The sequence below is a fragment of the Schistocerca cancellata genome, chromosome 9, assembly GCF_023864275.1.
Source record: "Schistocerca cancellata isolate TAMUIC-IGC-003103 chromosome 9, iqSchCanc2.1, whole genome shotgun sequence".
Classification (NCBI taxonomy): Eukaryota; Metazoa; Arthropoda; class Insecta; order Orthoptera; family Acrididae; genus Schistocerca; species Schistocerca cancellata.
Genome location: NC_064634.1, coordinates 87,098,947 through 87,126,426, shown reverse-complemented (window position 1 = coordinate 87,126,426; position 27,480 = coordinate 87,098,947). Strand labels below are relative to the sequence as shown.

General features: G+C 43.3%; 1 protein-coding gene across 1 annotated transcript in view; it reads right to left on the bottom strand.

Moving 5' to 3' along the window:
* Positions 1 to 27,480, bottom strand: part of LOC126101201 (somatomedin-B and thrombospondin type-1 domain-containing protein-like) — a 370,695-nt gene that overhangs the window by 113,691 nt on the left and 229,524 nt on the right. The window lies entirely within an intron of this gene.

Sequence of the window (27,480 nt, the reverse complement as noted above, 5' to 3'; positions counted from 1 at the left end):
TTAACGACCGTTTGCAACAGCGAGGTGTAATGTACGAACTTATAATGACAGTTGATTTTCCACAACTACTCTGTTTGCAGCAGAAAGATAGTGGCTTTCGAATGGGAACCGCAAACGTTTGATGACAAGGCGACAAGTCAACCGAATCCTCCAGCGGAAAACACGTCTGGTGTGTCACACAGGGCATTAGCGACAGTACGTGTGTCATGTGATAGGAATCTCTTATAGACGCACCTATCTTGTACGCCTGGTGAGTGAATGAGATATGCCTCCTTGCCCGATATAGGTGTTCGTATGAATGTGAATGTGATCACTCCAAAGGAAACGATGAAAACATAACAGTTTGTCACATACGCTGCAACAAATGGACGCAGCAGTTTCACAATCACACAGTTTTCCCTGTGTTCTGTCAAAACATGTGTTTTTAACGTTTTAGAAGTTGTGTTCCGTTTTGCAAGTTTTGACCCTTGAATTCCTTTGTTGTGACGTGGTTCAAAGACGTTTCTTTGTTGTTTTTATTTCTGTGAGACGTCTATGTGGTATCTCGTCTGCTCTCACTATTAATCACATTTACATGCGACGGTAATGTACTCTTACCACATGACTAATTTCTATAACCACTTTATACTGTGACAACTGCCAAGACTACAGAAAGAGAATAAACATCTCAACGACCGGAAGCATAGTTCATACTTTTGTGAAAAAAGTTTAAAAAAAATTACTGTTGCGAGGAAGCTTTGAACACAGCTCGTGCGCTTTGCAGTCCAACACCTCGACCATCTACCCACGACGCCGTGGCTCTGCCACGTCACTCTATGTTGCACTTGTTAAGCTGGAACCGTTCACTGCTTCTATTCCGCTTTTCTTCAACAGTTCAGTACATCTTCCTCCTCTTTTCGTGCTTGATCTGATTTCTGTTTTTAGCGGGCTATCCAGTGGGCCATCCTACCACTAAATCTGAGGGGACTATGGTGGGGAGTAGAACTGAGCCGTAGCGAGCTGGCGCCACTGTTATTTTGTTCATGTATCGTTGAGATCGATTGTGGTTGAGCTAAGCTATCGTTGCTTTTCACACGTCTTATCTTCCGGGTTGGCGGGCGAAGCAAGTTGGTTTTTAGCCTTCGACGGGTAACCCTCGAGGTCTCGTGACATTCGCTGGGAGACGAGTGTCGGTGGCTGCCGAAGGAGCGTGATGACCGTTATATGTTGTGGTCTGCAGTTGGCCGCGCGTTTTGGCGACATGGGCAGCTTGGAGATACAAGTTCTGTGACTTCGCTGGGAACAAACTTTGAAGTTAAGCGGTGAAGCTGTGGAACCTGCTCCTTCGTATTGTGTACGTGATATGAGTAAGTGGTTCGTAATTCTGTTTTGTTGACCGACGCACTCAAAAAATGGTTCAAATGGCTCTGAGCACTATGGGACTTAACTTCTGAGGTCTACATCTACATTTATACTCCGCAAGCCACCCAATGGTGTGTGGCGGAGGGCACTTTACGTGCCACTGTCATTACCTCCCTTTCCTGTTCCAGTCGCGTATGGTTCGCGGGAAGAACGACTGTCTGAAAGCCTCCGTGCGCGCTCTAATCTCTCTAATTTTACATTCGTGATCTCCTCGGGAGGTATAAGTAGGGGGAAGCAATATATTCGATACCTCATCCAGAAACGCACCCTCTCGAAACCTGACGAGCAAACTACACCGCGATGCAGAGCGCCTCTCTTGCAGAGTCTGCCACTTGAGCATGTTAAACATCTCCGTAAGGCTATCACGGTTACCCAATAACCCCTAGAACTTAGAACCACTTAAACCTAACTAACCTAAGGACATCACACACATCCATGCCCGAGGCAGGATTCGAACCTGTGACCGTAGCGGTCGAGCGGTTCCAGACTGTAGCGCCTAGAACCGCGCGGCTACCCCGGCCGGCCCCCGACGCACTCAGAGGCATTTTATTATTATGGTGAGACTTTCACAGTCGAACTTTAAGATAGTGTGGAAGAGTTCAGTTGGTGTAGTTAAATGGTGGCCGTTATTTGAAAGCTTTCTCAGAAGTTTTACTAGTGCTCTGTGTTTCTTGTAATCAAATGATTTTATGTTGGCGCTTTCAAAGCCTGCACTCTATTAATACAGTTGCCCATGTGTAAAATGCTTAGGGTCACAGTTGCGAATTTGTCAGTAGTGTTACGTGTTCCTTTACACGCTTACCCATACAGCGAGTCAAACATTCTGCCGAGTGTTTCTGTGTTACAGAGTAATTGGAATGTCTTTGTGATTCGCGCAAAAACCTTTGATTGTGCCGACGCCTTGGCGGGTAGTGAAATGTCATCCAAGGTCTAGTCCTGGCAGTGTTCAAGAACCTGGCCGCTACCGGGAGTTGTTCACATACCGCCTTTCAAAGTTTAGTATTTATCTTCCTTCCGCCAAGATAGGGTTAAGCTGATAGATATATAAATATATATATTGTATATAACATGTTCTTATACGAACTTTTTTCCTTAAATATTAGCAACTGGCTAACTTTAAACTGCATAGTATCTGCTGTGTTCCTTGCGCAGCTCTTTCTAGTAGTCTTTTATTAACATGTGAACATTCATTTTTAAAGATCAGTGTTTCTGTTGCAGTTTTTTATGTAAGTGGGTCTATGATGTTAAGTAATTGGATCTTAGTTTGGCACTAGAGTTGAAGTGTCATTAAGTCACGCTTTATTGGTAACTGTTTCCATTATATGCATTTTGAGGTAAATCCTGTATAGGAGCTTGAATTTTTTAAGTTTGTGAGTAAGTTTTCTTAATAATGGAAAATAAAGCTAGGGGTATTAGTGCCCGGCAAAGTTAAGTTTCTAATTGACCTTTTAACAAGTGCTTCTTTAACGTACTGAAATAGTAAGTTCATAAGGGTATTTTAGTGAAGAATGTTTTAAGTGTGGCATCTTAAGGTAGTAACTGGTTTTAACGATTTTGATGAAGTGGCTATGTGAAGTATTTGATAACTGCTACGCTTAAGGTTTCTATAAATGCCTGGAACATTAAGTTTTTTTATAACTTTCTCTTAAGGTACTGTTTATTTGAGTACTGAGTACGTTGGGTTTCTAACTGTATTTGGAAAGCTTTATCTAGTGGTTCGTCCACAATTTGTAATTGTCAAATTCCTTATAAGGCGTAAGTCACTAAACTGTCTTAATTATAAATTGTGACTACCAACCATGATTCCATCTCGCTTCCTCTTTTATCGTATCCAAGATATGGTGGGTAAGTGTGGTAAGAATAGAACTATGCCTGTCAGTACAGGCTAACTATTTTGCGTCCATGCATCTACCCTTAAACACCTGACCTGTTGCACAGGGTAAAATAATCAGTACTGGCTTACTCTTGCCAGATGTTCTTGGGGCTACTAACAAACCTAACAATACAGGTGATTCGCGAAGATATGCAAATAATTTAGTGTGTTATTCTGCAAGTAAAACTAAAGAAAAAATTCATACAAACATAGCTCCGCAAATGTTTAGTTACAGAGTTGCCTGAAATTTAGCAACGTCTACATCTTCATGGATACTCTGCAAATCACATTTAAGTTCCTGGCAGAGGGTTAATCGAACCACCTTCACAATGCTCTATTATTCCAATCTACTATAGCGCGTGCAAGGAACGAACACACATATCTTTCCGTACGAGCTCTGATTCCGCTTATTTTATCATGGTGATCGTTTCTCCTTATGCAGGTCGGTGTCAACTAAACATTTTTGCATTCGAAGGAGAAAGTTGGTGATTGGAATTTCGTGAGAAGATTCCGTCGCAACGAAAAAGCCTTTGTTTTTATGATTTCCAGCCCAAACCCTGTATCATATCAGTGACACACACTCACATATTTCGCGATAATACAAATCGTGCTGCCCTTCTTTGACCTTTTTCGATGTACTCTGTCAGTCCTATCTGGTAAGCATCCCACACCGAGCAGCAGCAGTTTAAAAGAGGACGGACAAGCGTAGTGTAGGCAGTCTCCTTAGTAGGTCTGTTACATTTTCTAAGTGCCGTGTCAATAAAACGCAGTCTTTGGTTAGCCTTATCCACAACATCTTCCACGTTCTCCTTCCAATTTAAGTTGTTCGTAATTGTAATTCCTTGGTATTTAGTTGAATTTACGTCCTTTAGATTCGACTGATTTATCGTGCAACCGAAGTTTAACGAAGTCCTTTTAGCACTCATGTGGAAGACCAAACACTTTTCGTTATTTAGGGTCAACTGCCAACTATCGCAACATTCAGATATCATTTCTAAATCGTTTTGCTATTTGTTTTGATCTTCTGATGACTTTATTAGTCGATAAACGACAGCGTCATCTGCAAACAACCTAAGAGAATGCTCAGATTGTCTCCCAGAAGTGATCCAAAGTATCCGCACACCCCCAAAACATACGTATTTCATATTACGTGCATTGTGCTGCCACATACTGCCAGGAAATCCATATCAGCAACCGCATTAGTCATTATATATCGTGAGAGAACAGAATGGAGCGCTCCGCGTAACTCACGGACTTCGAACGTGGTCAGGCGTATGGGTGTCACTTGTGTCGGACGTCTGTACGCGAGATTTCCACACTCCTAAACATCCACAGGTCCACTGTTTCCAATGTGATGGTGAAGTGGAAACGTTAAGGGACACGTACAGCACAAAAGCGTACAAGCCGACCTCGTCTGTTGTCTAACAGATACCGCCGACAGTTGAAGAGGGTCGTAATGTGTAATAGGCAGACATCTATCGAGACCATCACACAAGAACTACAAATGGCGTCACGATCCACTGCAAGTGCTGTGACAGTTAGGCGGGAGGTGACATAACTTGGATTTCATGGTCGAGCCACACATCACGCCGGTAAATGCCAAACGACGCCACGTTTCGTGTAAGGAGCGTAAACATTGGTCGATTGAACAGTGGAAAAACGTCGTGAGGAGTGACGAATCACGGTACACAATGCAGTGATCCGTTGGCAGGGTGTGGGTATGGCAGGGTGTGGGTATGGCGAATACCGGGTAAATGTCATCTGCCAGCGTGTGTAATGCCAACATTAAAATTCGGAGACGGTGGTGTTAAGGTGTGATCGTGTTTTTCATGGAGGGGGCTTGCTCCTCTCGTTGTTTTGCATGGCACTATCACAGCACAGGCCTACATTGATGTTTTAAGCACCTACTTGCTTCCCACTGTTGAAGATCAATTCAGGGATGGCGACGGCATCTTTCAACACGATCGAGGACCTGTTCATAATGCACTGCCTGTGGCGGAGTGAATACACAAGAATAACATCCCTGTAATGGACTGGCCTGCACAATGTCCTGACCTGAATCCAACAGAAAACCTTTGGGATGTTTTGGAACTCCGTGTCAGGCCTCACCGACCGACATTAATATCTCTCCTCAGTGTAGCACTCCAAAAGACTGGGCTGCCATTCCCAAAGAAACCTTCCAGCACCTGGTTGAACGTATGCTTGAGAGAGGGGAAACTGTCATCAAGGCTAAGGGGGGCCAAAACCATCTTGAATTCCAGCATTACCGATGGAGGGCGCCACGAACTTGTAAGTCATTTTCAGCCAGGTATCCGGATACTTTCGATCACATAGTGTAGATAAGGAAGAGCTTAGGGCCTCTAACATTACCTTGGGGAACGCCAGAAATCACTTCTGTTTTACTCGATGACTTTCCGTCACTTACTACGAACTGTGACCTCTCTGAGATGAAATCACAGATCAAGTCAAATAACTGATACGATATCCCATAAGCACGCAATTTCACTACAAGCCGCTTATGTGGTTAAATGTCGAAAGACTGCCGGAAATCCAGAAATACGGAGTCGATCTGAAATCCCTTGTCAATAGCACTCAACACTTGATGTGAATAAAGAGATAGTTGTGTATCACAAGAACGATGTTTTCTAAACCCATGCTGACTGTGTGTCAATATACCGTTTTCTTCGAGGTGATTCATAATGTTAGAACACAATATATGTTCCAGAATCATGCTGCATATCGACGTTAATGATATGATCCTGTAATTAAGTGAATTACTCCTACTATCTTTCTTGAATACTGCTGTGACCTGTGCAACTTTCCAGTCTTTGGGTACGGATCTTTCGTCGAGTAAACGGTTGTATGTGATTGTTAAGTATGGAGCTAATGCATCAGCATGCTCTGAAAGGAACCTAACTGTCATATCTCACATTGAAGTCCACGCAAAAATTTCGAGCTTCTGTAAGAGATCGCCTATCTTGGGGATTTTACGTCTGTTTCAATTTGAAATGTTTGTTTCACTGTTTTTGCAACGGTGCTCTGATCCGTTTAGTGTACCAAGGACGATCAGCTCCGTCGTTTGTCAATTTATTTGGTATAAATCTCTCAATTGCTGCCGATATTATTTCTTTGAACTCAAGCCACATCTGGTCTTCACTTATATTATTAATTTGGAAGGAGTGGAGATTGTGTCTCAGGAAGGCTCAAGTGAATTTTTATCTGCTTTTATCTGAACAGGTATATTTTTCGTTTATTTTTGGAGGATTTGGGGCTTACAATATTCAGTCTCGCTAGGACAACCCTGTGTTCACTAATCCCTGTATCCGTTTTGATCCTCATTATTAACCCAGGATTATTTGTAGCTAAGAGGTCAAGCGTGTTTTCACAACTGTTTACTATTCGCATGGGCTAATGAACTAACTACTCAAAATAATTTTCAGAGAATGCGTTTAGCACAATTTCGGATGATGTTTAATGCGTACCTCCGGAATTAAACATATGTTTTCGCCAAAATATCGATGGTAAGTTAAAGTCACCACCAGCTTCGTTAATATAAAGCCACCTCAAAACTGTTCGAGGTTAGAGTATAGTACGATTTACATTTATTTTGTTGTTATTGATCTGGTGAATGTAATAAAATATGTCGTAGACGTGTATCTGCAGTAGTTTTCGAGAACATCCAGAGAAGCAAAGACGTAATTTCATAAAATTTTTAATTTGTTAACTATTTGGCCCAGTTTGTTTTTTAAATGTCGGACAATCGCACAAAGTTTTCAACAGAAGTTGTAGGAAATTTAATTTTGGAAAAATGATGGTAATAACGTTAAGTGAAACTGTATGCACGTGTCAGATTATCTGCTTTTATTAATACCATAGCACACGTGAATTCATGTTAAACCGCAAAAAACAAAGCTCAGTGGTAAGGAACTTTTACAGTGTACATATGGTTTCACAATACATTCACAATAAATGTTCAAAAATGTCTCCACCGAGTTCAATGCATTCAGCTGCACTTTTATGAACAGACTTTCTTGCTCGTTTCAGTTTCATAGAGTTGTTCGTAATTTCGTCTATTGCATTCAGAATCCTCCGATTTGCGTAACTTAACACGATATTCGTTGACTGCAGCCGTAGCACTACCAGCACATTTGCCATAAATAAACACCATATGAGCGTATTTCTCTGTCGTAAATTTGAAATGCATTCCCATTTCATAAATAATCCACAAACTATAACAGTTACTATGTGGTTTCATTTAAATACACTGTTGTTATTATGTTCTTTCACTGAACAATACAGAAAACTAACTCGTTTGAAGGTTAAGAAACGACTGAAACAACACTAACGGTTGCCAACAATGGCATAAAAGTTTTTACACTCTTAATGAAAAGTAAAAAAATTACTTGTATAATAATATTTGCTTCTCTGGATGTTCTGGAAAACTACTGCAGATACAGGCCTGGGACACGTTTTATTAGATTCAACAGACCAGTATCAACAAAATAAATGGGAATCGTGCTATACTTTAACCTCGTACAGTTTTGCGATACCTTCATATTAGCGAAGTTGCTAAATTTCAGGCAAAATCTTTTACTAGCCGTAACTCTGTAACTAAACATTTGCGAACCTGTGCTTATATGAACTATTTTCTTTAGTTTTACTTGTAGAATAACATATTAAAATATTTGCATATCTTCGTGAATCAGCCTGTATACTACTCCTAACAGCTGTAATCATTGGGTCTGCAGCTCGTGGTCTCGCGGTCGCGTTCTCGCTTCCCGAGCACGGGGTCCCGGGTTGGATTCCCGGCGGGGTCAGGGATTTTCACCTGCCTCGAGATGACTGGGTGTTTGTGTTGTCCTCATCATTTCATCATCATTCATGCACGTGGCAAGACTGGACTGAGAAAAGGTTGGGAATTTGTACGGGTGCTGATAACCGCGCAGTTGAGGGCCCCACAAACCAAACATCATTATCATCATCACAACTGTAATCATTAGTCCGCAAATGAAGTACTGATGTAATGTTATTCAGTACTGTGTTCTAACTTGCCGATTAAAATATGGGCACTTATACCCGATATGTTGTTGTTGTGGTCTTCAGTCCTGAGACTGGTTTGATGCAGCTCTCCATGCTGCCCTATCCTGCTATTTCTTCATCTCCCAGTATCTACTGCAACCTACATCCTTCTGAATCAGCTTAGTGTATTCATCTCTTGGTCTCCCTCTACGATTTTTACCCTCCACGCTGCCCTCCAATGCTAAATTTGTGATCCCTTGATGCCTCAGAACATGTCCTACCAACCGGTCCCTTCTTCTCGTCAAGTTGTGCCACAAACTCCTCTTCTCCCCAATTCTATTCAATACCTCCTCATTAGTTATGTGATCTACCCATCTAATCTTCAGCATTCTTCTGTAGCACCACATTTCGAAAGCTTCTATTCTCCTCCTGTCCGAACTATTTATCGTCCATGTTTCACTTCCATTCATGGCTACACTCCCTACAAATACTTTCAGAAACGACTTTCTGACACTTAAATCTACGCCCAATAACCCTGTATAAATATAGCTAGCAGGCCTAAAGTCAACAACAAATAAATAACGTCTAATTCTTTCGTGCATGTCTTTTAGTGGCAATAGCTTCAACGCTTTAGACACCATTGCACTTCGTTTTTATGTTACATTTTTTCTTATGTTACTCTACATTTATACATCCAGGGACTGATATGCTACGTCAGGTCGATGATGGAAGGGAACAACTTTTCTTTAGTTTCAAATTGGTGACATTTGTGCACCCATTTAGGCAGCAGTCCGTTACAACGACTTTTAAACTGATTTTTCAGATTAGTACTGGACTCATCTGTCTTGTGCATGACTTACTTTCTGTGTTCATGTGATGCTGACAGGATTTTGCAAGTGAAAGAACTTCCACTCGTTGTATGTCGTCTGTTATAAACAGATGAAAGCCCAGATTCAGTATATGTTTATACTCAGGCAGTAAGTGTTTCTGCCACGAATGTGAAGTTATAAGACACACTGACACCGTTAAAATGGCCGCCATCGTAGCTGAGCGGACAGCGCCCCGGCTTGTCATGCCGGGGGTCCCGGGTTTGATTCCCGGCTGCGTTGGAAATTTTCTTCGCTGAGGGACTGGATGCTTGTGTCTTCTTCATTATCCTCATTTCTTCCTCATCGATGCGCAAGTCGCCGAAGTGGCGTCACCTCAAAACACTTGCACCAAGCGACCAGGCCTTCGCCACACGACATTTCATTTTCACCGTTAAAATCTTTGCTCAATCACTGTCACGAACAGAATGGTATTTGCCCCTTACGGACAAACACCCAAAGGATATTATAAACTGTGGTAGACAGGTTGCATAGCAAAGTGTCGTAATAACTCCCCGTAACTGCGCATTGAGGAACAAAATATTGTTTCTTAAGTACCTTAAGTTGCCATTGCTATAAGTCTACCTGCCGGTTCATTTTTCCATCAACGCTTGTGAGGCGTCTCAAGTGATCTCAATGTAGGAGATAAGAATTTTCCTTAAACTTGTTTGATATCAACCATTTACCTGTCAGGTGAAATACCACCCATCTCCCTTCCCATTTTCTGAGGTAAGAGTACGGATTCAGTAACGATATTCACACAGCGCTCGCATGAAGAAATCCCCACTTAAGGAAGGTAGGGCGTCAAAAAGGGCCGACTTGGAGCAGGAGAGGCACCACAGAACATTTTAGTTTCCACTATCTATACTTTTACAAATAAATTCATAAAATTTTGTCAGCATGGCCAGGAAGGATTCAGAATTCACCCCCATAGCAGTGGAACTTCGAAAACATAACGAAATAATTTTTTTACATGTGAAATTTCATAATTTTTTTTTTTTTTGCACTTACTAATGGCTGCATTTGTTGCTATAGGTACACTTTTCTTCATAAGTAAGAGAGATTCTTCGATGAATTTTGCACGGCATACAAACCATACTTAAAGGTGCATGAAACTCTAGAATTTTCCAAATCTATTAAAACCTGTGGTAAAAATTGAGGTAATTAACTAAAAAATTGTGTTTTTTCTAAACATGAAATTTAAAATATAACAGTTCATTCGTTTTTTCATAAATTAAATAAATTCTAGAGTTTCATACACTTGTGTGTATGGTATGTGTGCTGTGCAACATTCATCGAAGAATCTCTTTAACTTATGAAGAAAAGTGTACCTATAGCAACAAATGCAGCCATTAATGATGAAATTTCGCACATAAAAAAATTTATTTTGTTATGTTTTCGAACTTCCACTGCAATGAGTGTGAATGCTGAATCCTTCCTGAAGATGCTGACAAAGTTTTATGAATTTATTTGTAAAAGTATAGACACTGGAAATTAAAATGTCCTGTGATGCCTCTCCTGCTCCAAGTCGACCCGTTTGACGTCCTATCCCCCTTAACTTATCGGCGCAAGGCGTTGCAAAGTAGACAACGAAAACTTTTAGTTTCCTTTTCTGCGCTTCGCAATAAGAAAATTTTTGAGAAAGTATTTGTGTAATACCTCCATCAGTGCAGCAAGGCTGCTCGCTAATGGAGCTAACAGAAACACGAGCAATATTACTCCCTGCGAAAACTTTCGACAAGATAGAGATTTCATGGCTAGTTTCCTTTCGAGCAACTTCATAACAGGACGCAAAGCACTGAAAAACAGAGGCAAGCCTGTGAAGTCCCTTTACATGAGAAGTTAACATTACTTGGTGTACACCCATCTAACATTATTTCACGTCCATTCTCTCTCCCTTGTTGGACACTATTTCCAAAGCAAGTGCCAGTTCGACGCTAAACGGTATTCTAACTGATACAGCATCGAGGCAACGTTAGTTTGCGGAAGACATTAGTATGTGACCTACAGCGGAAGTGGGTGGCAGTAGGAAAAAAACTCTTGCTTTACAGAGAGTAGCGCCAGTAATTTAATATGCACGGCCCAGTCACATCAACGTGACCACAGCCTATGTGCGGTGTCAAAGTGTAATAACCACTCACAGAGGGCAGGTGGGAGCACAAGCAGTGGAGTTTATGTAAGGCGTGTGCGGGGGACGCGAAAACAGTGCAGCTGCTGCCATAATGCGTAAGCAGAGCGATTTATCTGATGTCCAACAGGGCTGTTCATTGGCTTTCAGGTCAAGGGTGGAAGCATTTCCGAAACGGAGAAATTTCCAAACTATTCACGCGCCGCCGGCCGGAGTGGCCGAGAGGTTCTAGGCGCTTCAGTCTGGAACCGCACGACCGCTACGGTCGCAGGTTCGAATCCTGTCTCGGGCATGGGTGTGTGTAATGTCCTTAGGTTGGTTAGGTTTAAGTAGTTCTAAGTTCTAGGGGACTGATGACCTCAGCAGTTAAGTCCCATAGTGCTCAGAGCCATTTGAATTTCTATTCACGCGCCGCGGTGGTTTAAATATACCGTACATGGCCAAATGGCGCTGTCCAAAACTGGCGCCGAGGCAACCGTGGTGCAACAAGGGCAATAGGTGGTTGAAAGACGGCTGCAAAGACGTTTATGGGCGGATGGGCGGGGGTTGCGACACTTGTGAGGAGCGACTGTTGTGAAGAGCGACATTTGTGAGGAGACCCGGCGGAAGAGGCAGCGGGCGGTCTACAGTGACACCAAGCAGGTAGCACACCGCAGTGCAGTACTGCATCGTCACATCACTGCCGTCACACAGGAGTACGAAACGATCGCTGCAACGCATCAGGCAAAAAACATGGGATCTACACAAGATCCGACCGATGCTGCAGGAATATTTCTGCAAGAACATCATATGCTAATGAATGATGGTAGCAAATTTTTACTTGCAGATGACGACAGAGGACCAAATGATAGGATACTGGTGTTCGCCAGCGAAAGGGGAAAATCCTGTTTAACAGACTGCAATTCGTTCTTTGTCGATGAAACGTTCAAAAGCTCCAGCAAGCAGTTTGGAATGTTATTTACTGTCGATGCCGATATTTCTAGTTCTGAGGAGGAAACAAACACAGTTCCAACCGTGTACGCCTTGCTACCCAATAAAAAGCGAGAAACGTACGATCGATTTTTCACAGCTGTTAAGAACAACGTACCTGGATGGAATCCTATAGCTATCACAGTGGATTTTGAAGCTGCAATCATCCATTCAGTAACACATTTGTTTCCTGATGCAAAGATTAATGGCTGCAACTACCATTTCAATCAGTGCTTGTAGAGGCGGAATTGTGGCCTTGTTGCTGCCTACAAGGAAAACGAAGAAATTCGTTTTCGGACATGTTAGATGATGGGTGGCTATGCGTTCAGGAGAGCACGCCAGATAATGAAAAAGTGCAGCATTTTTACGACTACTTTGTTGAACAATGGCTGGATAATCAAGACATGCCAAGAGATATATGGAACTGTGCAGGAAGGCGTAACCGCACCGACAATGTATCAGAAGGATGGAATCGGAGGATAAATACATTCATTTCGAAGGTTCGTCCAAATTTTTACTCCTTAGTAAAAATTCTCAGAGAAGATGCAGAATATCGTGGGCACCTATTTCACCGACTAGTTTTAAATCTAGGTGGGAAAAGAAGAATGAAGTCCGCAATTAAGACAGATGAGATGGTTTCTAAGACTCTTACAAGACTCCAAGTTGACGGCAATATAAAATCATTTCTTAATTGCGTGGCCTATGCACAGAAATTACAATGAAAAGGAAATGGCTGAAGCTACAGCAACACTTCTAGATATTAAAAAGGGGTTCAGTTCACGCCGATAGCCCTATTGTAAAAATTGTAAATAAATAATCATCCTGTAAATATTGTAAATAAATATAATACGGGACGAAGAGACACTGCCTCCTCGTGGTGTTCCCTGGAAACGACACAAAGTCGGCTAAATGTCTCTTGCAAATTGTAAAAGATTCACTAATGATGTCTGAAAAGTCATAGCTTTTCTAACAATCACAATCAGCATTTTTGTGCAGAGAATTTTAGAATCAATGTCTGTTCGAGTGGACGATGAATACATCTTGTTTCAATACATAAATTGCATTCCTTAACGCTAATTGCTAGCAGGACTCACATTAGACCTCAGTAAACTTCCCTGCGTGGCACGGGAAAATTGAGGTTTATTTCGAAATAATTCAAGAAAAGGTACCTGCCGAGAACCAAATTCTTTAGTTGGCTCCTCTTAATATATGGTAAAAGGTTGCCACTCCTATCATATCAAATTTTGAGTGAGAGGTTGAAAGACGGAAAACATTTTCGGTTTCTATAGTTTATGGTTCAAATGGCTCTGAGCACTATGGGACTCAACTGCTGAGGTCATTAGTCCCATAGAACTTAGAACTAGTTAAACCTAACTAACCTAAGGACATCACAAACATCCATGCCCGAGGCAGGATTCGAACCTGTGACCGTAGCGGTCTTGGGGTTCCAGACCGCAGCGCCTTTAACCGCACGGCCACTTCGGCCGGCTTATAGTTTATGTAAAATACATCGTTAAGTATGAGATTGAGCGAAATTGTGCCCTATGTAAGATTAGTCAGAACAAAAATTCCAATGAACAAGGTCTTACGCATAACTGTGCTGCGACTAATGGTTGACATGATATCGTGGGGGCAAAATCAGCTCCGATTTATAATTTGACTAAGGCTACTCTTACTTGCCCAAAAAAAATTCTGAAATAATGTAGCCTGGCTGCACTGGAGGAGTGTGAATGTCCCTCGGCAGCTGCCAGGACAGGCACAAGCCGAGCGCTCAGTCACACCAAGCGGCAGCAAGTGGTGGCGTAGCATTTGCAACACACCCTGTGCCGGCGCCTCAACATCCCGGATTTCTCACAAGTTTCGCCACGTTCCAGTTTCTCACTAGTATCACTTCTCACAAGTGTCTACAAGTCGGATGGGCGGATAGCCGAGCAGCTGTTGAGCAGCTGACCGCTCGGATGCACCAAGTGGCTGCCATCAGTGTCTTCTCAAAGACCGCCCAGTGAGCGTTGCTGAGTACGGACCCTGTTCGTGCACCCATGCTGACTGCCGCAACTGACGTTCACTGACCGGCGACAAGTGCCCTTTTCAGATGAATCTCATTTTATGCTCCACAGGCGTGAAACGTCTGAAAGCAAACACTCTGGAACAACTGTCGGAAGGGTCCAGGCCGGAAGAGGAGGGAGCGTTATGGTCTGGGTAATGTTTTCGTCATTCTCGAAGGCCATAATTTTTAACATTTTTATGCAGCGACAGCAACTGATGTTTTTTATATAAGAATATACAGCCTACAGTTGCAGGTTAACTTTATCGTTTACCTAGGTTTAAAGAAAAATTTGGTTCATTCCCTTGAGAAAGACGGTGACAAGTCAGCGATATCAGGCGTATATAAGATTATGTGTGATGACTGCCCATGTTATTACATAGGTCAAACAGGTAGAGTTATATCAGTAAGGTTTAAAGAACATCTTCCAATAAAGGGCGTAGGAACACGGGCGTCAGCCTTTGCGGAACATCTGGTGCAAATGGCTCATGCACCTAAACCTTTACGTGACATAGAGCTACTACATCATGAAGTGAAGGGCTATAGACTCGACACGCTTGAGGAACTACAAATTTATGCACCCTAAATACAGATAGGGGCAATCTACTGAACGATCAACTGTATCTAAAAAATAGGGCATACCTCGAAGGCTTCCAGCCTATACTAGGTTTACAATAATTCATAACGCACGTGACCTCACAGTTTCTGTAATAATAGATCCTTTCCTACAGATGTTCATACGAGATTTCTTGGTCAGTTTATAAGGCTCTGTAGTAGAATGTAAAACGTAGTCATGCTGTATACTGTAATTAACTTACAATAGTAAAATATAAAATTAATTCATAGCAAGAAGTTTATCTGACGCGTGCGTAATGAGAGTTTAATAGAAGTGACAAAACCTTATGGTTATGCATAAAGTTTTATAAAGTTGACTTAGGACATGGCCTGTTTTAGGCAAACATTTAAGTAATATTTTATGTAAGTACTACACGTTGCATCCTTTAGGATGACAGTATCTAATATAATTTACTAGCGCATTATAATATTAACTTGTTGCAGGTTCTAAACACCATCTATGGCCGTCCTATAGCCCTCACTCCCACCCTTAAGTACCTTGGTGTCACCCTCGACCGTCGCCTCCCCTGGACTCCCCATCTCCGGACAATCCAAGCCAAGGCAAGCTCCCGACTCCGTCTCCTCAAGCTCCTTTCCGGCCGTATGGGGTCTGGACCCCTCCACCATCCTCCACACCTATAAATCCCTCATCCGCCCTATCCTTTGTTACGCCCATCCGTCCTGGATCTCCACCCCCCCCCCTACCTTTTATAAATCCCTCCAAATCCTTGAACACCATGCTCTCCGCCTCACCTATCGCATCCGTCTTCCCTCCCCCACGCGGATCCTGTACGATCTCATCCCCTTCCCCCACCTCCTCCTTTTCCTTGAAAGGATACGGATCCTGTACACCTTCCACAAACTCGATCCTCCTCACCCACTTGTTTCACCCGTCCTCTCCCACCCCCGTCCGCTGCCGCGCCTGTATTCCCATGTCCCACCCAGTCTCCATCTCTCCACCCTCCTTACCCTCTCCCAAGGTGGCTTCCGCCAGTTCCCCCTCCCTGATGATGTCCTCCTCCCCTCCATCTATCCCTCCTATCAACTTTGATCCTCCCCCCACTTCCTGTGTCCTTTCCTCTAGGCACCCTCCCTCCCTTCCTTTTCCTTCTCCCCCGTCCCCTCCCTCCACCCCTCTACCCCTGGCCTTCCCCTCCCCCTTCCTCCCTTCCCCCTGTCTCCCCTAACCGTGGCCTCTGCTCTCCCGCCCCCCTCCTCCTCTCCTGGCAGGTCCCCAGACTCGTACACGGTTAGTGAACATTCGCGCGCCGGAGATCAACGCCTCGTGTTCTGTGTGTGCCATCGTTTTGTGCTTAAGTGGTTCAGTGTTATTCGTGTTGTGCACCTACGTTCACGTGTGACATTTTCGTCTATGTATGTGTCCAAGTGTCTGAACATCTTTTATCTTGGACTCTACGCCCGTGAACGGCTCCATGTTTTTTAAAAAGTGTTTGTCTCCGTTTCTATGTCCACCGTATTTTTATCTCACTTTGTCTTCATTTGGATCTTGTGTGTTTCTCTGAGGCCAAAGAGCGGCGTTGTATGCTGCTGCAGGCCTGCCTATAAACAGGTTTAAAAAAAAATAAAAAGGTTCTGAAGAAGACATTATTACTAACGTTGAAACCTAGGTAAACGATGAAGTTAACCTGCAACTGTAGGCTGTATACTCTTATACATTCTCGAAGGCGCAATGGATGAACGCAAGAATGGTTTGTGGACGAATTCCACCCCACACGCAGTTTGTTTTTGCCTGGCACGGCGACATCTACCAGCTGAACAATGCAATGTGTCTCACAGCTCGCAGTGTACGTGCGTATTTCGACGAGCATCGTACTTTTCGGATTGAAACCCAATCTAAAATCTGTGGGACCATCTCGATCGGACTGTACGGGCCACGGATCCTCGACCGAGAAACTTAACGCCAACGGCTACGGCACTGGAGTCGGCATGGCGCCAAATTCCAGTCGGTACCTTCCAGAACTTTACTCTCTTCCAGCGCGTCTCGCAGCGCTCCTCGCTCCAAAGGGTGGTCATCCAGGCCTGTGACAGGTGGTCACATCAACGTGAGTGGACGGGTAGAGCAGTTTCAGCAGTTGAGGAGAGGCACTGTGCAGTTTCGTGGACGCCAGTTGTAAATTTTACCCTGTCTGGATGCGCTTACGGAATGCCTTTACAATCAGTAATGTCGCTCTTGATCAAACTTTTCAGGGCGAGCCAGCCGATTCTGCTGCACAAGTCAAAATGAAACCTATCGATACCAGAGTCGTTCCGATCAATCATGAGGCTGATAGTTGGAACAACGTTCTTCGACAAAGTTGCAAATCACATTAGGCAAACAAGTGCAACCTTTTGACAACTGTGGAGATGCTAGCTCTCCAAACGACTAGCAAGCACCAACAGAAGTATGGAAAATGTGAACTGAGTAACTGCTATTCTAATGCTGTTACTTCGGTATTTTCCAGTCACTAAACGGAGTGGCGATTTTTCCATACGAATAGGAAAATGTAATTAAACAAATACCTCACCGCCTTCTAATATTAACATATAATAATACAATCTGAGTACAAAGAAATATAGGCTATACGGTCGCAATAACGCAGCCATAATGATATCACCGCCAATACTCCAACATCGAGAATAAATTGCGAGCTGATGTATTTAAGTTGAAAAGGAAATGACTGTGAGTATACGAGAGCGCTTGAAAAGTGCTTTGTGAAGAAATGATGATTAAATCGACATCATAGCTGCAAACGGGTGTTGATACACATCATTGGGGACATGTTGAAAATGTGTGCCTTGACCGGGACTCGAACCCGGGATCTCCTGCTTACATGGCAGACGCTCTATCCATCCAGACTGATAGAGCTTCGGCCATGTAAGCAGGAGATCCAGGGTTCGAGTCCCAGTCGAGGCACACATTTTAAACATGTCCCCAATGATGTATATCAACGCCTGTTTGCAGCTAGGCTGTCGATTTAATTATCATTTCATTCTAGAGAAGCTGGACGGTCATTAATGGTATCTGTTCTTTCGGGAACAGGTACTACTTTCATACATGCTTTGTAGATGCTTTGCTCCGCCTGTAACTGGTTCCGACACTTTCCTCACCGATTTCAGATACATACATTCACAACAAGCACGATTCCTACATTCTTGAAAATTAGCTGCTATTTATTTTTATAAAAGAGCTTTTGGCCTTGTCATTGCGTCTTTGCCTTGTGTGGACCTATCGGAAAGAAATCGACTGTCATTTTACGAATCTGAGGAACTTAGATAATAAACCTTTCCTTCCCGCATTCGTCATCACCTATTTACTGGAAATCTATGAGTGGCTGTAAGGGGAACCGGACCGCGATTCTCCGGAATAAGGGTCCAGTGAATAGGTCACAGCGTCATCTCTCGGTGTGCCCCTTTTTAATGAGACATTTTCAGTAAACCGAATTCCGAGTCACATCTACATCACTTGGACCATATGCACGAGTGACTAGTTGCCTGTGTCGTATGTGTCTCTTTCATTTTATGTCATAATTTCATCGTCCTATTGTGATCAGTTAAATTTAACGACAGGAGAGGCAATTTCAGCCGTTCGTTATACCATCAAAACCACTATTAAATAATACGTCCGTACTGGTCCAGTAGATTACTGATCAGCTTTCATCGCTCCCTTAATGAAATTACAGTATAACTAGCAGTTTTAAATTTTCACCAGCATTCGTTTATCTATCGCCATTACATGATTCGACGCTCAATTTCGGTTAAAAACTTCTCATTCCATTTTAATTTTGCAGTCACACTGTATTTGTGACGCAACTCTTTCATTGCATGGACGTACGTTTTTGCAGTAGTAAGGTGATTCCGTTAACGGTGTAGCAATTTAAAACTAGGTCCACACCACCCACTATTACCAACCAGTGTTGTTAAACTGCACGTTACAAAGTCGTTTTTCTCTCCATATTTATACGGTGTGTGTAACACAATTATAGGGGTACCGACGATAAAATAATGTACTCATACTCGACAGATTCGATGTAAACAGCACGCTGGCGATAAAAAGAAAAGATTTTTCTGGAAAATTAAAAAAAGTGTTAACATCTGGTACAAATTGAAAATCAGGCTGTCTTTTCGAATCATGTTTGCCAGGAATGCCGCCGTTCATGCAAGTGAAATTTGGACGTTAAACAACACAGAAAGAAGGAGATTTTGAGATGTGGTGATACAGAACAAGGCTGAATGTTACATACAGTGGTGTGCAGAACTTAAGTTTTCACAGGCTGTGTCTCTGTCAAGTAACATAGGCCGAAGAAACTTGGGCCCTACATAGAAAGAGCTGCTACATAGTACATAATATACCCGAAAGAAATATGCAATTAGACAAACAGAAGTGACACTTAGAATCAGTCGTTACACTTAAGTCACCGTGAGGCATAGCGCCTCTACATTGTCCCTATAGAGATGGGAGACCTGCGAACAGGCGCACAGTGTGTCACGCGCCAAACAGGTAGCGCCAGGGATGCCTTGAGTGAATGTAGTTTCTATGCAATATGATGCAGGCCGCTAGCTGACGGACAATGTTGGAGGTGCAGTCAAAATAATGTTAATTTTATTTCCGATTTTGATTGTTTGATTTTCTAATTGTTTATTAATTACTACTCTTATTGTGTTCGCTTAAGAGAGTGAATGAAGATGTGAATGTGAAACACAGTTTTAAGTACAGTTTTTGTACTATACACTGAAGTAACAGGTCACATGAGGAATGTTCGAGAATGACGTGTGTGTTACGCATGCACCCCAGGGAATTTATTACCAATTATTTCGACAGTTTATGGTACTGGGGAAATGAGACTATGATTTCGGAAAAATAGTTTTGTTAAAATGGAATTAATTTTATATTTGTGACTTTGCAAAATTTATTTATGGTAATTTACTGTTCTGATTCAGTGACAAATTTCGACTGGTTCTGTACATATGCGTGGAATTGAGCGGGTTGGATGCTGCTTTCAGATTGGCTGTGATGTATCTCTGCCAATCATAAATTAGCATATTCGCGAGTTTTATGGGAACTAGAAGGCTCTATTGTGTAGAGAGATAGAAGTAGAGTCGGAGCTTGGATCTGATAGTGATCAGACGTATTGATATGTGCTCCGCTGAAAATTATTAATATGTGATATTTTGGTACTAAAATGTATAAGAAGTGCCGTAGAGTGTGGAAGAAAGTTAGATTTAACGTACAGTGTGAAACTCCGAGTTTACATATAAATCATTAATTACTCCGTCATCGCTGTGGCCGGAAAAGATCCTGCAAGAACGGGACCAACGGCAACTGAAGAGAATCCTTCAACGTAACGGAAGTGCTACCCTTCTGAAAATTGCTGCAGATCTCAATCCAGGGTCATCAAAAAGTGTCAGCGTGCGAACCATTCAACGAAGCGTCATCGATATGGGCCTTCGGGACCGAAGGCCCACTAGTGAACCCTTGACTATTGCAAGACACAAAGCTTTACACTTCGCCTGGGCCCATCAACACCGACATTGGACTGTTGATGACTGGAAACATGTTGCCTGGTCGGACTAGTCTCGTTTAAAATTGTATCGAGTGGATGGACGTGTACGGGTGTGGAGACAACCTCATGAATCCATGAACTCTGCATGTCATCAAGGGACTGTTCAAGCTGGTGGAGGCTCCATAATGGTGTGGGGCGTGTGCTGTTTGTGTGATATAGAACCGCTGATATCTCCAGATACGACTGACAGGTGGCACGTACGTAAGCATCCTGTCGGATCACCTGCATCCATTCATGTCCACTGTGCATTTCGACGGACTTTGGCAATTCCAGCAGGACACGTTACCCCACACGTCCAGAATTGCTTTATAGTGGCTCCAGGAGCTCTCTTCTGAGTTTTACACTTTCGCTGGCCACCAAACTCCCCAGACATGAACATTATTGAGCATATCTGGGATGCCTTGCAGCGTGCTGTCCAGAAGAGATCTCCATGCCCTCGTACACTTGCGGATTTATGGACAGCCCTGCAGGATTCATAGAGTCAATTCCCTCCAAAGCTACTTTAGAAATTTGTCGAGTGCATGCCACGTCGTGTTGCGGCACTTCTGCGCGCTGGCATGGCCCTACACGATATTAGGCAGGTATCCACAAAGTACATTACTTTTTGGAATTAAAAATAAATAAAGTATTGGAATTTTTTTTTATTAGATACAGAGAAAGCCACACTTAAATACTACTTTTCTACATAGTTGCCCATTAATTTTAAGGCACTTATCGTAGCGATGGACGAGCTTGGAAATTGCTTCGTCGTAAAATTCGGCGGCCTGCGCCTTCAACCATGTGGTTAATCAGTAACCCGGTAGAAATACGATTTTTGTGGATTTCCTGGAAAGAGGCACTACAATAAACTCTCAAAGGTATTGCCAAACTCTGCACAACCTCAGAAGAGCAATACAAAACAAGCGCAGGGGAAAGTTGGGCTCAAAGATCTTGATGATTCACGACAACGCCCGGGCCCACACCGCAAATGCCACTCGTGAAGTTCTCGAATCTTTTAAGTGGGAGTTGTTTCCTCATGGAGTAATGGAACATCCTTCCACAAGATCTTACTAAGCTTGTGGCCAGCTCGGGAGAACCCAACAGAGCTTGCATTGCAGTACGTAATGACATACACACTAATATTAACTCTCTGTTATAATTTATCCCAAGTCATTGTCCGTATCCAAAGTCCATCCCAAAATATAAGTTATGATTTTTACTAATTCAGATTTTTTATGAACTAAGTACGCTTTGTCCTTTTTATAGAAGAGAGCGCATTGTACCAGGCTCATCTGAATAGTTAGTTGTTGCCCAGCAAATGCGACACGCTTTCCAAACAGCTGTGTCATCTGATGAATAATTGGTAAGCCAAAATTAAATAAAAAAATGGCTGCATTGACTTTCCCCAGCGCCAGTTTATGAGATTAAATGTTTAATGATCCACGGTGTTGTATTCAGACAGTCTTCTTGCCTTTAAAAGGATTTGCAATACATTCTCACAATCGAATTCTTACGTGCAAAGTTTACGAATTCCAATGCTGAAAGTTTATGTAAGCTTACAGACAGCTTACATGGCCAACAAGGAGAACAGTTGAAACTTACTGGCAGATTAAAACTGTTTGTCGGGCCGAGACTCAAACTCGGGAACTTTGCCTTTCATGGGCAAATGCTCTACCATCTGAACTACCCAAGCACGACTTACGCCTCGTCCTCAGGGCTTTACTTCTGCCAGGACCTCATCTCCTATCTTCCAAACTTTACAAAAGCTCTCCTGCGAACCTTGCAGAACTATCACTCCTGATAGAAAGGATGTTGCGGAGACAAGGTTCGAAGGAGAGCTTCTGTAAAGTTTGGAAGGTAGGAGACGAGGTACTGGCAGAAATAAAGCTGTGAGGACGGGGCGTGAGTCGTGCTTGGGTAGCTCAGATGGTAGGGCACTTGCCCGCGAAAGGCAAAGGTCCCGAGTTCGAGTCTCGGTCCGGCACACAGTTTTAATCTGCCAGGAAGTTTTATATCAGCGCACACTGCGCTGCAGAGTGAAAATATCATTCTGGGAACATCCCCTAGGCTGTGGCTAAGCCATGTCTCCGCAATATCCTTTCTTTCAGGAGTGCTAGTTCTGCAAGGAGAGTTTCTGTAAAGTTTGGAAGGTAGGAGACGAGGTACTGGCAAAAGTAAAGCTGTGAGGACGGATAGCTCTGATGGTAGAGCACTTGCCCGCGAAAGGCAAAGGTCCCGAGTTCGAGTCTCGGTCCGGCACACAGTTTTAATCTGCCAGTAAGTTTCATATCAGCGCACTCTGCACTGCAGAGTGAAAATCTCATTGAAGGAGAACAGTCAATAAATAACAATAATCTAAATAATTTTTATTAAGATAACTTGCTTTTAACTTTCTACATGTACATGGATACTCCGCAAATCACATTTAACTTTCTGGCAAAGGGTTCCTCGAACCACCTTCGAAATCCTCAATTATTCCAATCTAGTATAGGGCGTGGAAAAAACGAACACACACATCTTTCCGTACGAGCTTTGATTCACTTTATTTTATCATGGTGATCGCTTCTCCTTACGTAGGTCGGCGTCAACAAAATATTTTCGCGTTCGGACGAGAAAGTTGGTGATTGGAATTTCGTGAGAAGATTCTTCCGTAGTGAAAAACGCCTTTGTTTTAATGATATCTATCCCAATTCCTGTATCATTTCAGTGACACTCTCTCTCCTATTTGGCGATAATACAAAAAGTGCTGCGCTGTCCTTCTTTGAACTTTTTCGATGCACTTCGTCAATCCTATCTGGTACGGATCCCACACGGCGCAGCAGTATTCTAAACCAGGACGGACAAGCATAGTGCAGGCAGTCTCCTTTCAGATGTGTTACACTTTCTAAGTGTCCTGCCAGTAAAACGCAGCAAATGGTTAGCCTTCCCCACAACATTTTCTATGTGTTCCTTCCAATTTGGTAAAAACAGTAAATTTCAAAGCTAGGAACAGAACCAATTCCTGTCAATCTGGGTTTAGTATGGGGAAGTGGAAGAAACGTGAGATGTGTGTATTTCGTAGGCGGCCGGCTGCTACACGTCGCAAGGTGGCTTTGAAAGTGAGAGTGGCTCCCAAGGGAACAGCGGGGTCGCTGCCAACACAGGCAAGCAAAAGCGGTCTGTTACTCTTACAAAACGGATCCAACCTTTTAACGGGCTGCCGCTGTGCACTTATCGGACGGATCCATGTGGTGGCGTGACAGGCATAGCTACACCAATGATGAGTGCATATGCGAAAGACCAACGAAGAAGGGCAGAAACCTTTTTAGGGCAATACTGCCAGTAGTGGTGCGATCTAAAACAAAAAAAACTAAAAAAACGAGGAAAACGCTACGTCCTACAGTGTTTTTTAATCTAACGTGAACTTCAGTTGCACAGGAGGCGTGTGACCACGATGTGTAACTGACAGCACTATTTCAACTACTGCTAAATGGATCGCTTGCCGTGAACTAATAGCTTGTTCTTCCCTAAATTATTCAATAAATATCAGACACTGCTCTCATACAAAGTATGGCGCCGTGTGAGTAAGTCCTCGCCATCAGCACACAACTGTTTAGCAGTGATGGTAACGGCGTTACTACCTCCTCTTATTTCAGCTTTTTGAGACACAGCGAACTGTCACTGCACCACAGACATTCAGATATCTTATTGAAAGTGTCGTTTGCAGTGATCAGGCTGTAATAAAGGCGAAGTAGTGTGGACAAATCGTTTATTAACGTTCTCCAACAGGTGTCCAGTCAATTTTGATCAGATGGTGTATGCTAATAGTAATCTGTACTTGTAATGAAACATAAAACATTCACATAGATTACAAAAACTGTATACATATACAGGGTTATTACAAATGATTGAAGCGATTTCACAGCTCTACAATAACTTTATTATTTGAGATATTTTCACAATGCTTTGCACACACATACAAAAACTCAAAAAGTTTTTTTAGGCATTCACAAACGTTCGATATGTGCCCCTTTAGTGATTCGGCAGACATCAAGCCGATAATCAAGTTCCTCCCACACTCGGCGCAGCATGTCCCCATCAATGAGTTCGAAAGCATCGCTGATGCGAGCTCGCAGTTCTGGCACGTTACTTGGTAGAGGAGGTTTAAACACTGAATCTTTCACATAACCCCACAGAAAGAAATCCCATGGGGTTAAGTCGGGAGAGCGTGGAGGCCATGACATGAATTGCTGATCATGATCTCCACCACGACCGATCCATCGGTTTTCCAATCTCCTGTTTAAGAAATGCCGAACATCATGATGGAAGTGCGGTGGAGTACCATCCTGTTGAAAGATGAAGTCGGCGCTGTCGGTCTCCAGTTCTGGCATGAGCCAATTTTCCGCGGGCTACGCGTGAAACTTGCCCGCACGCGTTCAACCGTTTCTTCGCTCACTGCAGGCCGACCCGTTGATTTCCCTTTACAGAGGCATCCAGAAGCTTTAAACTGCGCATACCATCGCCGAATGGAGTTAGCAGTTGGTGGATCTTTGTTGAACCTCGTCCTGAAGTGTCGTTGCACTGTTATGACTGATGTGAGTGCATTTCAAGCACGACATACGCTTTCTCGGCTCCTGTTGCCATTTTGTCTCACTGCGCTCTCGAGCGCTCTGACAGCAGAAACCTGAAGTGCGGCTTCAGCCGAACAAAACTTTATGAGTTTTCCTACGTATCTGTAGTGTGTCGTGACCATATGTCAATGAATGGAGCTACAGTGAATTTATGAAATCGCTTCAATCATTTGTAATAGCCCTGTATATTCCAAAGCTCCTAAATGACTGGACCAATTTCAACGAAACTTGGTACACATATCACTTGGTCTAGTGGCAATCACTGCGGGGTAAGAAACACGCAGCAATCAAAGGGACGGGAAGGTGGATGGAAAAGTTGCGTAGCTCAGTACGCAGACTTTATTCATCCAGTGTTTCAGAATAAAAGCACTTAGCGGCTTGCAACTATCTGAACATATAATTTCAAACCAATACGAAAATTTTTTCTCGCTGGTAACACCCACATAATGACGAAAGCAAATAAATTGTTGCTTAATATAGTTTCATTGTTCATGCAGCAAAACCGGCGCATCAGACTTGACGATTTAATTTATTACTTGTCTGCTACCAACTTCGTTCAATAATCTTCGTACACACGATCCACGTATGCTCCTCAATGTACTTACAAAATTGCGCCATTGTACGACGCACAGTTCATGAGGTATAATGTCATAAACACAGAGATGCGTGAAAAACTGCCGCATCACACATGACGCTTTAATTTGTTACATCTTTACAACTAACTCTATTCGCAACACCTTTTGCAATGTAGCACTGACTGTACCTGCAAATTTATGTCACTATACGGCACAGGAGATGTCACAAACACTGAGCTGCGTGAAAACGAATCCACAGGGCGAAACTCGCTAGAGGCACTACATACAAATAAGTGTGAAGTATATTAAACATTCTTGAAATGTAAGTAATATGTGAGCATTCTCACAAACCCGTCCTCTAACCTCTGGATCCACTTCAGCCAAATCTGGAACTGGAAAGAAATACTATCAACCAGTATTAGGGTGGGTGTGATAACGTGGATTCGGAAGTGGGGAGAAAGAGATGGACAGACAGAGAGGGAGAAGGAAGACATTGACACAGATATAAGGGATCAGGACATGGGCACATTGAGGGGAAGGTGAAAATGGACTGAGAGGAGACGGCCGGAGTGGCCGAGCGGTTCTAGGCGCTACAGTCTAGAACCGCGCGACCGCTACGGTCGCAGGTTCGAATCATGCCTCGGACATGGATGTGTGTGATGTCTTTAGGTTAGTTAAGTTTAAGTAGTTCTAAGTTCTAGGGGACTGATGACCTCAGAAGTTAAGTCCCAGAATGCTCAGAGCCATTTGAACCATTTTTGACTGAAAGGGAAGGGGAGGAGATAGGCAGAGAGGGGAGGAGGAGCTGAAGAGAGGGGAAAGAGGAGGAAATGGACAGACAGTGGGAGGAGGAGGGGATGGTGGACAGAGAGGATGGAGCAGGCGAAGGACTGGTATATGAATAAAGAAGAGATGTGTGGGTTAATGGGGAGGAGTAGTCTGACAGAGAGAGTGGGAGAACAGACTGAGAGGGGAAAAGAAAAATGAACTGATGAGGAGATAGAGGACAAAAGGACATGGACTCAGCGGGGAGAGAATGACATTGACAGAGGGAGGGAACAGGAGAAAATGGACGGAGACAGGAAGGGAGCAGCAGACGGACAGAAAGAGAGACTAAGGAGCCTAGGAGGTGGACAGAGAGGGAGGAAGAAGAACAGAAGCTGGAGGAGAAGGAGAAAGAGGGAGGGCAGGAATAGATGGATAATGGAATAAATGCATACCCGGGCAATGCCGGATACTAAGCAGCAAATAAATAAAAAATCTACTTTTAAAAATTTAAAATAATATTTCATAAAACAATTACATTACCAATAAACTATATTCAAATGCATCATCGAACCTGTATACGTTATGTGATCAAAAGTTTCCGGATACCTGACTGAAAAGGACTTGTAAGTTCGTGGCGCCCTCCATCGGTAATGCTGGAATTCATTATGGTGTTGGCCCACCCTTAGTCTTGATGACAGCTTCCAGTATCGCAGGCACACGTTCAATCTGGTGCTGGAACGGTTCTTGGGGAACGGCAGCCCATTCTTCACGGAGTGCTGCATTGAGGAAAAGTATCGATGTCGGTCGGCGAGGCCTGGCACGAAGTTGGGAGTTCCAAAACATCACAAAAGTGTTCTATAGGATTCAGGTCAGAACTCTGTGCAGGCCAGTCCACTACAGGAATGTTATTGTCGTCCAGCCACTCGGCCACAGACCGTGCATTATGAATAGGTGCTCGATCTTGTTGGAAGATGCAATCGCCATCCCCGAATTGCTCATCAGCGGGAAGCAAGGAGGTGCTGAAAACATCAGTGTAGGCCTGTGCTGTGCTAGTGCCACGCAAAACAACAAG